The sequence below is a fragment of the Mauremys reevesii genome, linkage group 10 (genome assembly GCF_016161935.1).
Source record: "Mauremys reevesii isolate NIE-2019 linkage group 10, ASM1616193v1, whole genome shotgun sequence".
Classification (NCBI taxonomy): Eukaryota; Metazoa; Chordata; order Testudines; family Geoemydidae; genus Mauremys; species Mauremys reevesii.
Window position 1 is genome coordinate 67,768,113 of NC_052632.1, and position 19,595 is coordinate 67,787,707.

The 19,595-nt window shown below is 41.6% G+C and overlaps 1 long non-coding RNA gene across 1 annotated transcript; it reads left to right on the top strand.

Annotated features, from left to right (window-relative positions):
• The first annotated feature begins 4,424 nt into the window (after positions 1-4,424).
• Positions 4,425-15,313, top strand: LOC120372893. Its single transcript, XR_005585247.1, has 3 exons — positions 4,425-4,816; positions 14,793-14,849; positions 15,100-15,313. It is a non-coding gene; the product is annotated as an uncharacterized LOC120372893 (long non-coding RNA).
• Positions 15,314-19,595: the final 4,282 nt, after the last annotated feature.

Below are 19,595 nucleotides of genomic sequence, written 5' to 3' on the forward strand. Positions count from 1 at the left end.
ATTTTTTGGGCTCCATGTTCCGGATCCTCATGTTGCAAATCAGCTTAGTTTTATGGACACCGAAGGAGTTAAGGATCTGTCATCTCCCATGTACAGAGGTATCCCACTATACTACAGGTAATCTTTGTTGACCGACAGGGAACACTTCATCCACTCATAGCATTGCATCAGAAGGAGGATTTTTGTGTAACGGCTGCTATAATTAGCTGGAGGACTTAAGTCACCCTTACTGATGCCCAGAGGTTCATTGGGTAGTTCACAACTGTAGTTCTGTAAAGGGTCCACTCAATGCATGCACAAGCAGCTCACTCTACTGACAGTACTGCAGACTAGGAACATGCTGCTTTATTCAGCTCCATAAAGTTGAGAGGGGAAAAAAACCGTACACTAACTAAACTGGAAGTAAGGAAGGGGTGGAGTATGGTTCCAATCCATAATATTCTGAGGAACCCAGTTAACCCCTTGATGACCACATTACTACAGGTAGTTTTTACTACAGTTAGAACAGTGATGAATTTAGTCCAGAGTTTCCTACCTGAAACATAAGAGTTACCATATTGGATCAGTCCCACAGTCCATCTCTTGCAGTATCCTGCTGTCTTCCTCTGAGTCAGTATCTGGTGCTGGTCATGCCCAGAAACCCCAAAGTAGACAGATGTTGTGCCTGCCCCAGACAGTTTACAGTCAAAGCCCGTAAGCTCTTCAGGGCAAGGTCTGTCTTTTTGTGCAGTGCCTAGCACAACAGAGTCCTGGTCAATAAATGGCACACCTAGATGCTGCTGTAATCCAAATAATAATGTGGGATAGCTTGGCTCCAACCGGAGTCTCCTTGTAACCCTTAATAGTTCGAGATTGGTGTAAGCATATTATATCTCTCATCTAAAAGCTTTTTTGTTAGTATTTTCTATTGCTACTAGTAATGGAATGCTCCAATCCCAAATATATGAACCAAATACATGGGCTTGTGTCCATATTGACTAGTCTTTGCCATAAGTACCACTGTGGAAAATGCAACTGCTCTGTCATGCTGACCTGGTTATTGGATATTTACTGTATGAGTATGTTGGTTTAATGTAATGGGGATATTTGTAATGAAAAAGCAGCAGGAAGGGAAGAAGAATGGCTCAAGATTAGGCACACGTCCCCTCCAGTAGCCATTTGAGGGTTGTTGAGAGACTACGCCCGCACTAGAAAATTCTTCAAAACTATCTCCTGACTCCAACCAACTCACAGAGCTGATTTTGACAAGTAGGGCCAAGACCTGGGAACCAGCAGATCAGAAGGACTGTAGCCATTTAAAGAGACTCCCTCAAGAGGGGGTTAGCTAGTTGGGGAAAAACCAGTCTGACACAGACACCCACTGGGATGTCTGAAGAAGCTAGGGTTGGCCATATCACCGTTGGGGGATGGTAGGATAGATGTGGTAGGATGGATGTGCATGGTAGCAGGGGCGGCTCCAGGCCCCAGCACGCCAAGCGCGTGCTTGGGGCGACATGCCGCGGGGGGGAGCTCTGCCCGTCACCAGGAGGGCGGCAGGTGGCTCCGGTGGACCTCCCGCAGGCGTGCTTGCGGAGGGTCTGCTGGTCCTGTGGCCTGCGGGAGGTCCACCAAAGCCACGGGACCAGCGGACCGTGGAACCAGTGGACCCTCTGGCGACCGGCAGAGTGCCCCCCGTGGCATGCCGCCATGCCTGGGGCGGCAAAATGTCCAGAGCCGCCCCTGCATGGTAGGATAGATGGTAGGATAGATGTGCATGCAGATTTTTTATCTTTTAAAATCCTTTTTCTTTACATGCTTTGTTCTTACTAGTAAGTGCTTTGGTCACAGACTCAGAGGGAAGAACACCAGATGTCAAACCCAGTCAGACCTGCTAGATAAGAACAGTTGATTCACAGGGTACAGTGGCCCAGCAGGACTTGGTCTAAGAGGGGATAATCCCACCCCAGGAAAGGTAAAGGCACGAAGACTGGCAGCTGAGGGAGTGCACTCAGACACCAGGAAGGAAGCAGAGGTGCAGCCAGCCTTGACAGTGACAGTCACTTTTCTAGCCCTTTCTCAGAATTCTGCATCCTTTTGGTCAAAATATTCACTTTCCAGCTTCCTTTTCAAAGGTAAATGTTTGTCTTAACAGGATGGGGAGGGTCCTCCATCTTGGGGAGGTTGTGGTTTCATGAGTTGGACAATGGCTTCTTCCAGTGGTATGACAGTTTAAAGAATAGTCACAATGCCACCTCTTCATTCAGCTGGTCAAAGGTTTTTGCCTCCCACAATGGATTAGAAAAAAAATAATAATCTGGCAAATAGATTATTGTGATTATCTGAACTGCAGGTATTTAAATCTCATTGTCATTGAAGTGCCTTGCACAGATTCCTTGCCACAGCCACAAAGCCCGAGTGCCTAGGTTCTTGCTTGGGCTGACATCTACTTAGTCTGATGGTAACATTGCTCAAGATTTTGTGAGAGCAGCACAGCGCGTGCTGACAATATATACCACGGTGACATAGATTGCTCACGGGAAAGATACATGGCCTGCCATCTGCTCCTCTTCTATTATGTGGTCTTTAAATCGCACTGTAATAATTGCCTGGCTGTCATTCTGGAAGGAGAAACGAGCAGTGCAAGTTCTGCCGGCTAGCAAGGCATAGGGGGAGAAAGCATTCAGGCAGTAAACTTGAGATTAATTTTAACATTAGGTCTTGGAGGGAGGAAGAGTGAAGAGGGTATCACATGGGTAAGCCAGACAGGAGGATATTTTCTAGCAGCCTCCAACTTTCACTTCAGTTTTTGTTCTTTTTATACCATAATACAGAACAAAACTATTTGAGAATATACTAGTGACAGCAGCTCTGCAATGGCCACCTCTATAGGTCATCTTGTCCATCTCTATTATCAAAGGGTATGATTTCCCTCTCTGCCCACACCCCATGGGAGAGAGCTCTGGAGAAGGAAGGATTCCCTCATAAAATGGGGGGTTGGGAGGGCCCTGTTTGTCTCCCTTTCACACCTACACTGGATGATAGGGCCCACCAAAAACTCTTTGGATCACAAGAGCCCACTAGAGGCTAGAGTCACCTCTGCAGAGGACTCATGCCAGCTTTAGCCCCCACCCTCTGGACCCCACACTGGCCTCTAGATCATGGCTCCCTCGCCACAGCTGCACACAGATGTAAAGGCAGATCCCTGCCATGGAGGGGTTCTGTAGGAAAGATAACATCCCGTCTGCATCATCTTTTCCTTTTAACCTCCTCAGGGCCAGAAAGTTAGACCCACAGAGAAGCCTCCAGAAGCCCAAAGGAAAGGAGGAGACAGTGCTGCAGATGCAGTTAGGTGTTCTTTCTATGCAAATGGATGGGGTGGAAGACACATATAGCAATGGTACCCTTTGTATGCAGATCTGGAGGGCACAGTCCCACTCTATGCAAAATGTGATATAAGTAGTTGCTCTACAAAGGCAGCTAAACATGGGAGGGCAAGAGGCCAAGAGAGCAAAAATGTAGGGGCTTTATGAGAGCAAAGTATTAGTCAAGAAAGGCAGGTGAATGAGCAGGGAGAAGGCCACTCAGGAAACAAAAGGAAAGTAATCGGATTCTATGCAAAGAAGGGCAAGGGTTGGAATAGTGACTCAGAATCTGAGAGCACCATCCTGCAAATATTTACATGCATGAGTAACTTGACCGTTTAAGTAGTCCCATTGCAGTCAAGAGATAATAAAGACAAAGGGTTTAAATAGTTGTTTGCAGTGGTAGTGTAGCCATGTTAGTTCCAGGATATCTGAGAGACAGGGTAGGTGAGGTAGTATCTTTTATTGGACCAACTTCTGTTGGTGAAAAAAAACAAAGCTTTCAAGCTTACACAGAGCTGTTCTGCCAACAGAAATTGGTCCAATAAAAGATATTACCTCACCCAACTTGTCTCGCTCACTTGGAAAAATTGGGGGTCAAATATTTGAAATTCAGAGAGAAGAGGGTAATAATAGGTTTTCAAAAAGTAAAAAACGTATAGAAAAGGTAAACGTTAATAGTAATAAAAACTGAAAAACAAAAAAAAACAAAAAAAGAGGAAAGGCAGGAATATGAATTCAGAAAACAGCTTCCAAGAAACAATATGCCAGGATTAACAGTACACACACCGCAGTCAAACAACAAGAAATGGGAATTTGGAACGAGTCAAATACAGGGCTTTTTATTTTATTTTATTTTTGTAGCCCTTTCCCATCCCCCTCCCTAAGTAACTTGCCAGCTCTTTGGGGCAAGGACTGTCTTTGTCTATGTGCTTTGTGCCCAGCATGCTTGTGTGGTGGGAGAACAATAAATCATAATAATGGGCCATTGTGTGCTATCAGTGCCTGAGCAGAACTCCCCATCTCGGGCAATCGCCATATTGCTGAATCAGGCCCCTTGTCTTTTGGCCGCCCAGACGACGGGCTTGCTAGCTCACTAGCAATGTTGGGCCACACTCTGGGGGGATAAACGGGCACAGCACTATTGATTTTCATGGCATTTAAAACATTTGCACCCACAAAGAATTTGGCCCATTAATTTTAACATGGTGTAAGTGAAGGTGCCCACAAGAATTGACAAGCGAAGCTGGTGGCGCTCGCTATCCTTTTCTGAAGGAAGATTTTCGGTTGGATGCAGCAGGAGCAGAAAACATATTGCACTCAGCTGAGGCCTTTATCTGATGGTCATCCCACCTGAGATTTGTCACTATGGAAACAGCAAGCAGTGAAACAAACCAGTCTGCCAGCAGATTAGGGTCAGCAGACCTGCAATGGGATCAGTCCACTTGAGTATTGCCCCCACGCACCTGAGCCAGGTTTGTTTTTCTATTTGCCCTATGAAAACAAAAGCTCTTCCTATAATTATGTCAGTTTTAGTTGACAAATCTTTTATTAACTTGGCTTTCAGTGAGGGCATACAATGCATGGGAGCTTTTTCATGGTGGGAGGATATAGCAATGGAGGGGGCACTGGGCCAGTTCAGAAACGAGTTTGTCATCCAAATACTTCATTTAAGGTACACATTGACCTTTTTCAGTTTATATTTTGGAGCAATAAAACAGCAAGACACTTGACAGTATTACCTCCATCGTGAAGAGAAAAAAAAATTGAACCCTGGAAAACTTGATTTCTCAAACAAAATGTAATTGACTTCACTACAATGGTCACACACTTGTTTCAAATCCCATCAGTCTGAAATTTAGTGCACACATTTGCAGAGCAGATGTCCTCTAGCAAATAGAATAGAAGAGGAGGTTTGTTTGTTGTTGTTGCTTTTTTTAAAAATCAGTTAATATTTGAGGAGGAAATTTTACAAATTGTCAGTGGAGTGTTTTTTGTGATTTTATTTTCTTTATGTATTTTAGTATTTTTATGAAAATTAATTTAAAAAAAAATCACAAAGATAAATAACTTACAGCTTGTATACATCAAATAAAATTATTTAGTGACACAAGTTTAAAGCTGCATGACCAGACAAAATAAAACAAAAATCAGACAATATTACACAGATATTAGGGTGTAACAAAAAACAAACAAAAAAAGGCATACAAAAAGGCAAAAAGGGGAAGAGGGAGAGAAAAGCAGAGAGGTCAGGTTGAATGGTAGTCTGGAATTATTGGACTGTCTCAGCATTCTTTATCCGAATGCATCAAGAAATAGGGTCCAAATTTCTTTAACTTCAGATAGCCCTTATTGTGTTTGAGAAAAACAAACATAGTTCCATGCAAAAAAATAATGTATAGCAGCAACATACTGTACTGCATACCATGCTATATGTTATAGTAGACATGATAATTCTAGTGTTAACGCCTAAATGAGTGTAAATCCTAACATCTTGCATAGTGATGTGGGATCAAATTCTGTTCTCCCATGAGGGAAAATTGGATACAACTCCACTGAAATACCAGCATACAACATGAAGCATCACATGAGTAAGCGATGAATTAGGCCTGGTGTTTCCAAATGCAGTTTCCAAAAGAATCCACAAAACCCGTGAATGGAAGACGGTTCCTAGTTGAAGTCATCAGGCCAAATTCACTAGTGGCCTCTCTCTATTGTACGTAGTAGAGTTAGGCCAGTAGAGAATTTGACCCATCTTCTTCCATAACTCATGATGGGCCTCTTCTATAGTCCACTGAAGTCAATGGAAAGACCCACTGGGGTCTGATGAATTATATATGTTCATAACAATACAATCTCTCCTGAAATAAGCAGGGTTTGAAAGACTCACAAATTACAACTTAATTTTTCCCCTCTCTTTTCACTGTTATTTGATCATCTTATGCCAGTTCTCAGCCATGATCTGATTAGTGTTTGTTTTCAGTCATTAGGGTCTTTTCTGTCTTCAAGACATATCAAATGTGCTTGCCCGCCGCCTACATCTCGAGAATCATGGCTCATCATGTGACCCGCTCTAATAGAGGGTTTTTTCCTCTATTTTGAAACTGTAATGTCTATTTGAAATAAGAATGCATTGTTTCTGACTGACTAAGCAGCATCACTTGAAGGAATGAGAGCTCTAAAATGTGTCTTTTAGGAGCCATCCAGCGGATTCACTATATTTGATGACAGAACTACTATCACTTGAACTAAGTCTGTCTACTTACTGCTTTGGAGAAGACTCAATAAAAAGATATAAATAAAAGAATACTTTAAACACAGACATGTGAAACCACTCATCTGAGACTCATTTGTCCACTGGGACCCAGTACTGCACAATAAACACTGATTTAACTTGAAGTTTACCTCCTGTGCAATGAGAAAATAACTTTAAAACCCCCAGAAGGAAATGCATTCTAAAATTACCTCTGGGATTGGCTTTTCAGATCACTGGTGTCCTAATGTTCTGTAAACTTAGCGTTTAAGATATTGACTTTTTTATACCCCACTGAAGGGTGTTTATAGGGTTGAGGCTAATCCCCTGACAAATACTGTTTTATCAGGGTAACATCTGAAAGGAATTGTGTTTTTTGAGGAGCAGGGGGGAAGACACTCTATAACGGGCTGAGCTAAATAAGTAGATATGTACTAGCTTTCAAGACCATAAGAATATCTGTTGTGCTGTTTGCAAACCTCAATTTCTACAGAAACTAGTTTCCAGATACAAAAGGCTGAGTATCGTACTTGTTCTCAAGGCTTTGCACTGTTTCCCTGTGATGTCTCAGATTTGTTATATAATTCTATGGATGATTCAAGCAGGTCTTAGGCTAGACCACAGCTATTTCACCCACTTCATGTCTTTACTTTTGTTCTATGTTCTGTATATTTAAAAAAAAACCCAACAGCCTACAAACAACTTTTAATTGCTTGTGTCACACCATTTCATAGCTCATGCACCTGGACTCAGTAGGTGTAGGTTGTGTCAATCAATGACAGAAAACGCTTGGCCATTTTCTCATCTGAATCTTTCCTACTTACGATGCTGCATAAAGTAATAGTAGTACAAGTGTAAATGATGCTGTGGAATGCCCAAGCTATGCTAAACGAATTAAGGGGTTTCTAATACTTAATGTAGTATTTTTGTGCTTTATCAAGCAATCTGGGATCTTTTGTGCTGTATGAGGAATACTGTATATATGTTGGGGTGGGGGGAATTATTTGTTATGATGGTTCATTCGCCAGGCGTTTAGCACGTGAACTGCACAGCTGAGATGGATTAGTGTTAAATTCGCCCAAATGGGGCAGTTTACAGAGTCCTTGCTATACCCATTGCATCCAGTTCTGGACACCGGCCAGGACAGTGAAAACCAGAAGGAGCTGAGATAAAAATATGTTGTATGAACGCAGGACCAGCTTTCATGGAAAATTACAGAAGCGTCACTAAGAGACAACTAAAGGTGGAGGAGGGGTGGAGCATTTAGTCTGCATTTACTAGAAGTCATAAACACTGCTAGAAGCTGATGTAAAAAGCACCAGGAGAAAGCAATTTGCATTTCATTGGGTCTAGAAAACCCAAGAACTATGCTACATATTCTTGAGTGCCATCTACTGGCATTTTATTTACAATTTAGAAATTGAGGGTATGTCTACACAGCAATAGAAAAAAAAACTCAGGACTCAGAGCCCAGGTCAGCTGACACAGCCTCATGGGGCTTTGGCTGCAGGGCTAAAAATTGCCATTTAGACATTCGAACTCTGGATGGTGCCTGGGCTCTGAGATCTACCCCTCCCTTGTGGGGTCTCATAGCCCAGGCCCCTGTCTGAATCCGAACATCTACACTTCAATTTTATAGCCCCACAGGCCAGCTGGGACCATGCTGGGGTCCTTTCATCACAGTGTAGACATACGCACAGAGCACTCTCCTAACAAACACCATGAATGAAGAGGAAGTTCTCGGTGTAGAACACAGGATTATATCTTGGAGCAATAGGATGAAGTTGTGAAATGGAATATATAGACATTCAGAAAAGACTTCCTGTGAGAGAGAGCACGCTCCATATTGGCTGTGGATAGACTCCTAAGCAAGAGATGGAACGGTAGGGGGAGAGGATAGGTACGCCAACATAGCTCTGGCAGTGACAGAGAGACTGAATAGGTGTCGTAGCAAGAATTTTCTGCCTCTGGCTTCTGTTTCAAATCCACGCTGGCCTGACCTTTTTTGATGACTGACATGTTTAGGATCCTGGTACCCACCCACAAGCCTCTGGAACAATAATGGCAGTCACTTGCCTGTATTAGAATTAAAATGGTAAACACCTGGGCTCAGGGACTGTCTGTCATATGTTTGTACTACAGTACCTAGCACTATGGGCCTCTGGTAATACAGATAATAGACTCTGTGGTCCAAGTAGATTTTCCTGCTCTATTGCATACTTCAGTGTTATTCTGTCAGGACCTCCCTCACATAACGTATTCGTGGTTGATGATTTAGTAGGGGCCTGATACTCTGAGCATCCTAAACTCCCACTCACTTCAACACATATTAAAGACACTGAGCAGCACCCCTCAGGAGACACTTAGCACATTACAAATTTGGGCCGTAATGCTAAGGTTATGCTAGGTGTTTGCAAAAGAAACATGGCAACAAGTTTGCTGCTCCCAAACGCTTATGGGATAAGCCCCCTTAAGAGCATCCCCAGGATGGACCCATATTCCTGTTTGGAGTCTCATTGACTTCAGGAAGGCTCCGCACAGGAATACAGATTCAAAGTGGCACATCAGGGCCTAAATCTGATCATCTGAGCATTATGAAAATATGAGCTGGTCTTGGTTGGGATTTTTGTGGCAGTCTCTCCTGCCATAGAGTTTTACTGGCTTCCTTAAAAAAGTAATTCTAATTAGAAAACATTTTACAAGACAAAGTAAAGATGGAGGGAAGAGGTAATCAGAAACAAAACAAGCTGTATAAAAAAAAGGGGAATAATTCAGACTGTTTCACACTACTTTGGATATTTCTATGAAACCTGAGAGAATTTTCCAGGTTCAAATAGAAATAACTAACATATTTCCTGCTGGCATTTTTTCTATATTTATACATTAAGCCACTCAGCAAACAACAAAATCTGATGCATCTTTTGAATGTCATAACATTTACGGTAACAGTTAGAAAAAACAGTCTGACAATGTGGTTGTATTACTAGGCAAGACATTTGATTTTAAAATTACTGCCAATGAAATAACCTGTTTCTGATTATTTGCTTTGTGTGAGGAAGCAGTTTGTCAGGACATAGGTGATATCTGATCTTTTTTTATCCAGCAAAACATGATCCAAGATACCGGACTTTTTCAAATGACTCTGGAGTTTTATTTTGTCTCACTTTATATTTGTTCAATTATTGTTTTAAAGACCATAAATCATAAGTAAAGAGAACAAAAACTAAATGTGTGTTATATTCCTTCAGCCTGTGTCAAATGGGGAAAACCACTCAAATTTCTAGAAGGGCATGAAAATGAAGGAAATGCAATTTTTGTAGGCTTCAGCGAAGTAGACACCAGGGCATTCAATGAGTTTCTGAATGGAAAAACTATACAGACAAATCATTTGTTACATTATGTGGATACCACATGCTTCCCAGAGTCATACGCCCAAATCATAGCATATTACCTCTGTTTTGCCTCCCTTTGCACACAATTTTGCACACAAAATTGCATGCATTTGAACTTGCTTGGTTAACCGCCAGGGAGACAGAAGTCCCGTATTAATCCACAGAGCAGGTGCAGCATTAACAATGGTGATGCAAGCTTCCCTGCACATGTATCTGAACTCGTACGTGAAGAGACCAGCTTTAGGAGTGAAAGGAGAGCTCAGTGACCCATGTCCACTCAATCTTTAGCTTCTCTGATGAGGCCCTCAACAAGGATGCCCATTGCAATGGGCACTCATCCCTTGGGGACTGGGCTGAGACCATCAACCTATTTCAAATACACAACCAAAGAACATTTGGATTCCAACCCCTTTCAGTCACTACTGTTCTGAGCTGGATTCAAACCAGTAGTCTAGGTGAGATGCTCCATTTCCTGATGATAACCCATTGAGCAGTCCAGTCCTTCTTTATGCATGTTCAATCCAGCTCTGGAATTAGGCACACAACTGAGAGAGTCTGCAGCTCGGGGAGGGAGGGGGACTGTTCCTTTGAACACACAACACATCACATACCCATAAGGATGATCAACGGCAACATGTTTATCTCCCTTTAATAGAACAATCTATATTCACCTGAATGGCATTGCAAGCAGAAATACCAGGAGCAAACCTTTACTTGTATTTTCTCACCTATAGAGAGTTCATACTCTCATCGCTCAGCATATCAGAATGTGAATTTGTGGAGCAAGCTGCCACTCGTCATCTGCATACACATCATTTTATCAGTGTAAAAAGGTTTATTCTTATCTTCAGTTGTAGGGTTTGGTTTGAATATAGGACGCCTGTTGAATCTACTGGAGAACGTGGGAGATAATGACATAGCTACTTGACACATCCCTACTAAAATACAGTAGCAATTCAAAAGGAAAAATATTTGATCAGGCACAGGTTCAGCAAAATTCAAATTATTCAAATAGATGTCGGGGGGGGGCGGAAAATAGTTCCAATCAAGGAAAATATCCTTCAGACCCTAGAACTAGCTCTCGTCTGTTTTTAAAGTACAATTCGACTTACATATTCCACACACATTCTCTACTCTTATTAAAACTTCTTACAGTAAGACAAAGTTTGAAGCCTAACAAAGAAAATATTGAACACCATTATGGCATTTGAACACCAAAGCCCACTGAAGTCAATGAAAAATTTTCCATTAGGTTTAATGGGTTTTGTATCAGGTCCTACATTTCTAGAATGTAAAGAGTCACACAACCGAGAGTTTTGGTTTGTTTGTTCGTTCAGAATTTTGATTTTTTTTTTAATGTTCTTGCTTTATCTGATTCTCCTCTTGCTCACACTGGTAAATGCATCACAAGGAAGTTAATTTAAGCCAATGGATTCACACCCCAGTGTAAGGCTAGTGTGAGAATAAAATCAGGCTCCCACATTTTGAAAATCAAAGGGACAACATAAGTGTAACTGGAGGCAGAAATTGGCCTTAAGAAATCAAATGAAAAATGCTTTCAGCAACAGCTACTCTTTTAAAGCCAAGTGTGCTGTCTATAACTGTTACACTAATGCAAGGTCTCACCTGCTTGATCAGGGAGTCAAGTAAAAAAATATCTACAGTCCTACACTTGTTAAAGGGTTAAGTAAATAATACTGAAGAGCAATTCCAAACACAGGTGCTGAGCTGAAAACAAAGACAGGAAACAAAGGGTAAGAATAAATGGTCAATTTTCACAATAGATAGTGGTAAATTGTGGATTCCTCCAAGCATCTGTACTTGGATCTGTGCCGTTTAAGCAACTCATAAATGATCCAGAAAAGGAGGTGAACAGTAAGGTGACAAAAATTTGCAGAAGATACAGAATTATTCAATATAGTTAAGTCCAAAGCTGAATGCAAAGAATTACAAAAGGATTCCACTAAACTGGGTGACTGGGCAACAAAATGGCAGACGAAATTCAGTGTTGATTAGGGTGACCAGATGTCCCGATTTTATAGGGACGGTCATGATTTTTGGGTCTTTTTCTTAGGCTCCTATTACTCCCCACCCCCTGTCCTGATTTTTCACACTTGCTGTCTGGTCACTCTACTGTTGATAACTGCAAGTAATTCAAATTGGAAAAAATAATCCCAACTGCACATTCAAAATGATGGGGTCTACATTAGCTGTTACCACTCAAGAAACAGATCTCGGAGTCATCATGGATAGTTCTCTGAAAACATCTGCTCAGCGTGCAGCATCAGTCAAAAACACTAGTAGAATGTTAGAAACCATTAGGAAATTGATAGTTAATAAGACAGAAAAATATCATAATGCCATTACATACATCCATGGTACTCCCACGCCTTGCATACAATATGCAGTTCTGGTCACCCCACCTCAGAAAAGATATTCTGCATCTTTTCCAGTTGTAGTGAGGAGCAACAAAACTGATTCGGAGCATGGAACAGCTTCCATATGAGAAGAGATTTTAAAAAATGGGGGGCTTGTCTACACTTGAAACACAACAGCAGCATAGCTGCACCATGGCAGCTGTAGTGCTTCAGTATAGACACAACATACATTGAATGGATAGGTTCTCCCATTGGCATAAGTAATCCACCTCCCCGAGAGGCAGTAGCTAGGTAGGTGGAAGAATTTTCATACCCCTAAGACATGTAGCTATGTTGATTATATTCCCAGTGCAGACGAGCCCTGGAACTGCTCAGCTTAGAAGAGAGACAATAGGAGGGTATGATAGAGGTCTATAAAAATCACGAATGGTATGGAGAAAGTGAGCAGGGTTGTGTTAGTTATCCCTGCACATAACACAAGAACTAAGGGCTACCCGATGAAGTTAATAGCAGCAGATTTAAAACATACAAAAGGAAATATTTTTTCACCCAACATACAGTCAGGTGGTGGAAATCATTGCAAGGGGGTGCTGTGAAGGCCAAAAGTACAACTGGGTTCAAAACTGAATTCGGCAAGTTCATGGAGGATAGGTCCCTGAATGGCTATTAGCCAAGATGGTCAGGGAAGCAATCCCATAGTCTGGGTGTCCCTAAACCTCTGACTGCCAGAAGATGGGATTGGACAACAGAGGATAAATCACTTGATAATTGCTCTGTTCTGTTTATTTCCTCTGAAGTATCTGGCACTGGACACTGTCCAAAGACAGGATACTGAGTTGGATGGACCATTGCTGACTCCGTATGGCCATTCTCATGTTAAATCAAATCACTTTAAAGCATCTCTTGTATCAGAGAGCAGCCTGTGAAGAAAACATAATTTATGCTAATTTGGAGGCTATTATCTCCAATATAGTACGCCCAAACCCTTAAAAGCCCCATATACAAGTCCTTGCCATCCCATTTCAGGAAACATTAATTATAAAGCTTTCTTCCAGAAGGCTCTTTCTGACATACTCCCTATTTCCTTCTGCACTCCAGCACAAATGCCTTCTAGACTGGAGTTCTGGGGGTGCATGGTCCAGAACTCCACTCTCTGACAGGGTTTAGCATCTCATACTTGCCCTATTCTGCTGGAGAGTGGGGAGGAAGCTGGGTTAAAATAGAGGTCGGTTTAACAGGGAGAGGAGTTGTATGTAAACTGCTTGGTAATAGAGAGCTATGACTATACAGCTGTGGCCATATTCCACTTTATACTTTATACTATTCAGTGACTTCAATTGTGTCATTGGTGTTTATGACCCTGCTCCTCTTTGGGTCGGACACTGATTTTAGCCAAAATTAAAAAACAACAACAACAATACAGAGAAGACTCCCAGGGACAATCTGTCAAGCCAATTCAGCAGATTATTTTAGCTGGATTAACTCATTACCTTCCCTCACCAGTATTGCCGATAGAAAATATAACTCAGGAGACCCTACGATATTTCCCACCGAAGCCTACATTACTAACGTATGCACATCAGCATTTGACTCACACCTCTTTGTGCCTCTCAATGACTAGCTTCTCTTTTCTACTGGCTTTATTTCAAGTGGCAAAAATGAACATTTTTAAAAATGATGTTTTTATTTTCCTTGTCTGTTCATGGAATCTACGCAGAAAGCTTGAAAGCCATTTCTCCTCTTAGCACTCCCTACCCTAGCCCTCATATACTGCAAAAGGATACATCTTACAAAAGGGAATATGAAAATAATATATGACACATTTGGGGTACCACGAGATATACCCCTCACCAAACTGAGATCGGAGGTTGTTACACTACATAGTCCACCAATACAAGTCATCAAAGGCAAGGAAATTAAACAGTAAAATCTTTCCACACCTCATTGGCACCTCACTTTTCAGTTCCCCTTCTCACCCTGGCCTTAATGGAAACCAGTAGGCTCCCTGGAACTCCATGTTTGTTGGTATTATGTGCCTGATTAATGTTGGTATTATGTGCCTGGTGTAGACTTTATATGTGATGTCGCCCACAATTTTGGTTTGTATGGAACGCATACGTAAGTGAGGCCTGGTGTTGGGTAGCAAATGGTAGTGGTTTCTTCTGTACGGTGTAGGAAGAGTACTGAATGGGTGATCTGCACTGTTAATGGTTGTTCTACACTGGGTCCTGTTTTTAAATGTAGAAGTTACAGAACTGATCACAGTGTGCGTGATTGGTGTGTGACACTGGTATCCATTATAAAGTTAAGACTGCACGTTGGTTGTTTTCCTTCTTCCCTCCCCAGCCCTTACCACTGCCCTACTCCCACTGGCAAGGTATGCAGAGTCAGGCCTCATGAGGTATGTTGTTTTCTTTTCTCTCTGCAGTGTCTCTGAATTCCCATACCTTTGTCAGAGAAGGTGAATGGACCACAGTTGTACTGGGTGAGCAGCCTCCTATTCAGCATATTGTTTGAATTATTTAATTATTGCTTATGCTGCCACTGCATTTATTAATTTAGACACTTCAGCAGTAAAGGAAATTTACTACCGGTTACAGCATGATTTGTTTGTGCTTATATTTACAGAACATGCCATGGCAGCACCATTGTCTTATAGATAAATCATACAAACTGCTGCTGTGACTCATATACTCCAATATATTAAATGCACTGTTGTCTTTTATATCCTGTAGGACAGAGGACAATCTCGCATCAGCAGCAGAGATCTTTCAGAATGTCATTGAAAGTCAGCAATCAGGAATCCATGGAGTACTGAATGTCCCTGAGGATATTGTGGTGCATGGAGAAACACAAGATAAACTTGCTGCCAAGCTAGCATCTGTACTCCAAAGGCTGCAAGAAAAGAATCTAACTTAGGGAGAAGCAAATTATAAATTACAGAGGGTTATGTGGGACCATGTCATGATACAGCCCCTAGTCCTGGGGCTGTTTCTGTCATAAGAATAAAAATCATTTTATGGTTAAATTTGTTTTCAGAGGGTTTTGATTAAGAAAATAGTGATGCCATTTGATTGAAAGGAAGGGATAGGTGTGGTTATGATTTCAATACACAAAGTGCAACCATGTACTAGCACTATGAATTACTTATTTTAAAATTAAGGAAGACAACAAAACAAGAACGAACAAGAGTAAGGTTTCCATGAGAGAGCATGATGTTGGTTGCCTTGGTAACATACTGCATCAGCTCCACCTCACAAAATGGCAGCTGCCCTTGCAGAGACTCTTGGAGATGTCAAAGTGAAATATGCAGAAATCAAAATCATTACTTTGTCATCCCTCTGCCAAGTGGTAGCAGAATTCAAGAACTTGAAGGCGAGTTTCCTGATGGAGGAGAAATCAGTGACATGGAGTCCTCATGTTTTCTTTGTGCAACTCGTTTTAGTTACATTATAGACACACCAGTCCTTGAACAGACATGGTTGAACACCACAAGCAGACAATCCCTTCTTTCAGGAATTTAAGCCAACACACTAGTGCCAAGTTCCCTAGTTAAAGAGTTTAAAAAGATTATAAAATCTCCTCTTCTTTGCTTTACACCCAACAAGAAAAAAACAAACAATAGTGCATTTTTTTTTTTTTTTTCTAAACTGCCCCCCCCACCCACCAAAGGCTCACCATAACAGGTTCATAGCTACCTACACTACCTAAGTAACAAAGGGCAAAGATTTTATTTTATAGTTGCATTTGTTTTGGTGTAAGAAAGGAGGTATAGCTATAAGATGCCACTGAGCCAAAGACTGCTGTAGAAGCAAGAAATCATCTGGGTTTCATTAATCAATCATTGCTCCTGTTTCACTCCAGATTTAGCAACCAGGTACACAGCGGCTGAAAGACACAGAGATGCTTGTATGCCTTTGAAGCATGGGCAAAGAGGTTCATACAGTAGACTAAAGAGTGAAGTATTCACGGCAGACGGGATGCCAGCATTTCCACCTTCATTCCTCTGTCACTGGACTATCAAGCAAATTAAAAACCAGGAGAAAACAATCCACTGGGCCTTTATATCATGACATGCAATAAAACCATCACAGGCAGAAAGTAGTAGAATACAATAAAGCAGAAACTCTGACTTTTTTGGTTGCGTCTCATGTTGTCCTCAGAGCAGGGGTACTGGGTGGAACAAATAATGAGATCTTTGAGAGCTGTCTGCCACTAGGGTTTTTCTTTAGCTGAACCAGTTGTCACTGGCAGCCCTTTTCAACACGGCTATTGCGTCACACCACTGATTCCCATCTTGAGATTTTTTTGCCCCACCATGCAGGTTTGGTGACGTAGGTTTTGATGTTTTTAAACTTTCGTGTTCCTTATTTTTTGCTCTTGTGATTTGTATTGGGTGGATGGATGGATGTGGATGAGGAATTTGTGCTCAGCACCTCTGCCGTGCCCTTTGAATCTGTCAGCCTCCATTCAACAAACCATATCACTCCCCTTCCACTGGCCTCCTGTCCCCTTCTGCTTCAAATCCAACTCCACATCCTCAAGGTGCTCCATGACCCACCTCACAGCTCTCATTTCCTCCTTCTCCACCGCCTGGGCCACATGCTCTCCTCCTCCCATACATGGCACTGCACCTTTTTACACTCCACCCCAGACCCTGGGAATATCCTCCTCTTGCATTCAGGCACCCTCCTTCTCCTCATATAAATGCCTACTCAAAACTCCCCTCCTTCAGCTAGCTCTCCAGCACTGAGCTCAACCTAGACCCTCCCCACTGCCACTCCCACACCTGGCATTGATGACAGGCACATAAAGATAAGGCAGACTGCCAACACGGGTTAAACCTAAACTCGGTGTCACAGACAGAAGCAGATGCAGTGGTGTCCCTGCTAAGGATTAGATCATATTTTACATAGAAGAAAGATAAGGTGGATAAGGTAATCTCTTTTATTGGACCAACTTCGGTTGGGAAAAGAGACAGGCTTTTTGAGCTTACACAGAGCTCTTCTTCAGATCACCCACCTTGTCTCTCTAATATCCTGGGTCCAACACAGCTACAACAACACCGCAAACATAGAAAAGAGACACAGGAGGTCTAAAATGTTAAAAATAATCATCAAAGCTAAGAAGCTAGCAGGATTCTCTCTGTGCAAATATTCCTTTGATGGCAAAATTTTGATTTATCCACATTCTCAACCCTTTTACGTTTGCTTTCCATGAACATTCAAACACCCACCCATACACTCATGGAAAAACGTATTTGGGACCCAATCCAGTATCCACTGAAGTCAGTAGAAAGACTCTCATTGACTTCAGAGTGTGGTGTCTCTGTTCTTTGGGCTCAGATTAGCAAGGTGATGAAAATTCTCACCCCAGTCCAGCAAAGCATTTCAGTTCCAATGCTTAGAATATTTGCTGAAAGCAAGTTATGAATTTATATATTGGTTTGTAATCTTTGAAATTCACGCTATGTTGGGAAACTACTCTCCCTAAGTTATCCAATCAAGGACCAGAGTCAAATACCGCATGACTTGCATAGGTGAACAATTGCAAATATTTACAATGAGTTGTACACAAGTTACACGCAGACCAAGAATTATTTGCTGGAGAAACTCACAAATAATTTAGAATAAAGAATGTATTAGAAAATGTAGTAGTCTGTTCACAGGCAGTTCTCAAACAGAATAAAAATTAAATTCATCCAATAATTGTTTAATGGCACATGATTTGCTCGTGTCTGACAATACTTTACACTGTACCTTCTGTTCAAAGACTTCAGAATGTTTCTCACACATTAATGCAGCCACACTCCTCTGCTGTGACATGTGAGATGTATTGTTCTCTTACATGTCTAGATGAGGGAGACAAGGCACAGAAAAATCAGCCAGCAAATTTCTGATAGATCCTTGGGAAAACCCAAGGACAGTAATTTCCAAAATGAGTAGTGACTTTGGGGACTTAGCATGCGACACCTTTGAGGTGACTGTCACAGGGAGGGTTCTCAGTACAGATGAGCAAGAAATGGTTTTCCAGTCCTGGGAAGTTTTGAGACTTCAGAATTTTTCCTCTCCAGAATCAAGACAAATTGTTAAAATCTCAAAACTTTTCACAAACGGATAATCAAAAAAAAAAAAGTATGACGGTCAATTGAAACCTTGCATTTTGACCATTTTGATTTTTTTAAACCTTTTCTTCATACAAAGTCACTAACATTTCAAAATGAATAGTCATTTGGAACCAGAAAATGATCATTTTCATTTTGACAATTTAGAAACTTTTTCTCCCCACCAAAAAAAATTGTATTTGAAGATTTGTCAAAAACAGACTGTTTCCCTCAAACACATTCTGTATGGCAAATTGGCATTTCCCTATAAAATAACATCTTGTCAGAAAATTCCCACCCAGTTCTTATGCTCGGCAACATCTGAAAAATTAGACTGCTATAAGACATCTCAAGTTAAGCTCCCAAAATCCTAGATCCTTTGGAAAATGTTGAGCCAGATCTCCTGACTCCCAGTCCAGTGCTTTAACCACAAAACAATGGTCCAAAAAGAAAAAGACGTGCTACAGAGAGACTTGTTAACAGACATCATGGCACTAGATATGCCATGAAGACTGATTTTCTCTGCCTCTTTCCAGGACAAGAGGGACACCAGCTGTTTTTCTTCCTTTACACTCAGACTACAGTTATTTAATCCACTGCAGCAGAGAGGAGCAGAATAAATTAATAATTCATACGGGAGAGAAAGGAGAGTCAGAGAAGGCTCACTCAAGTACAGTGCAGCATCATCACTGCACACGATAATTGTCTTTTGATTGGTCCTACGTTGCCAAAAAAAGCAGCCTTGGGTCTTCTCTTTGCCCACTGCTGCATTTGACCTGTGAACTCTCAAGGAAATGGCTTTCATTTTTTGTCCAGCCACCAAGGACTTGGAGTGAAAGGCCTAAAGCCTGGGGCTTCTCACGAGTGCTAATCAGAATTTTTATTGTTGAAAAAATGGCCTTTTTTAAATGAAAGTTTTTGTGAACAAATTTTTGGGGGGGGGGGTGTGTGTGAAAGTTTCCATTTTATTCAAAAGTTAAATTTTTCTCTGTTCAGTTTTCTGCCTTCCCCCTCCCCTTCTATCCTCCTGCTACTTTTCAGATGCAAAATGAAAACAAGAGGGAGGGAGAAGGAGAGGGAAGAACCCCACCAAAATACCTGAAAATACCAACGTTTTTGAAACCGTTT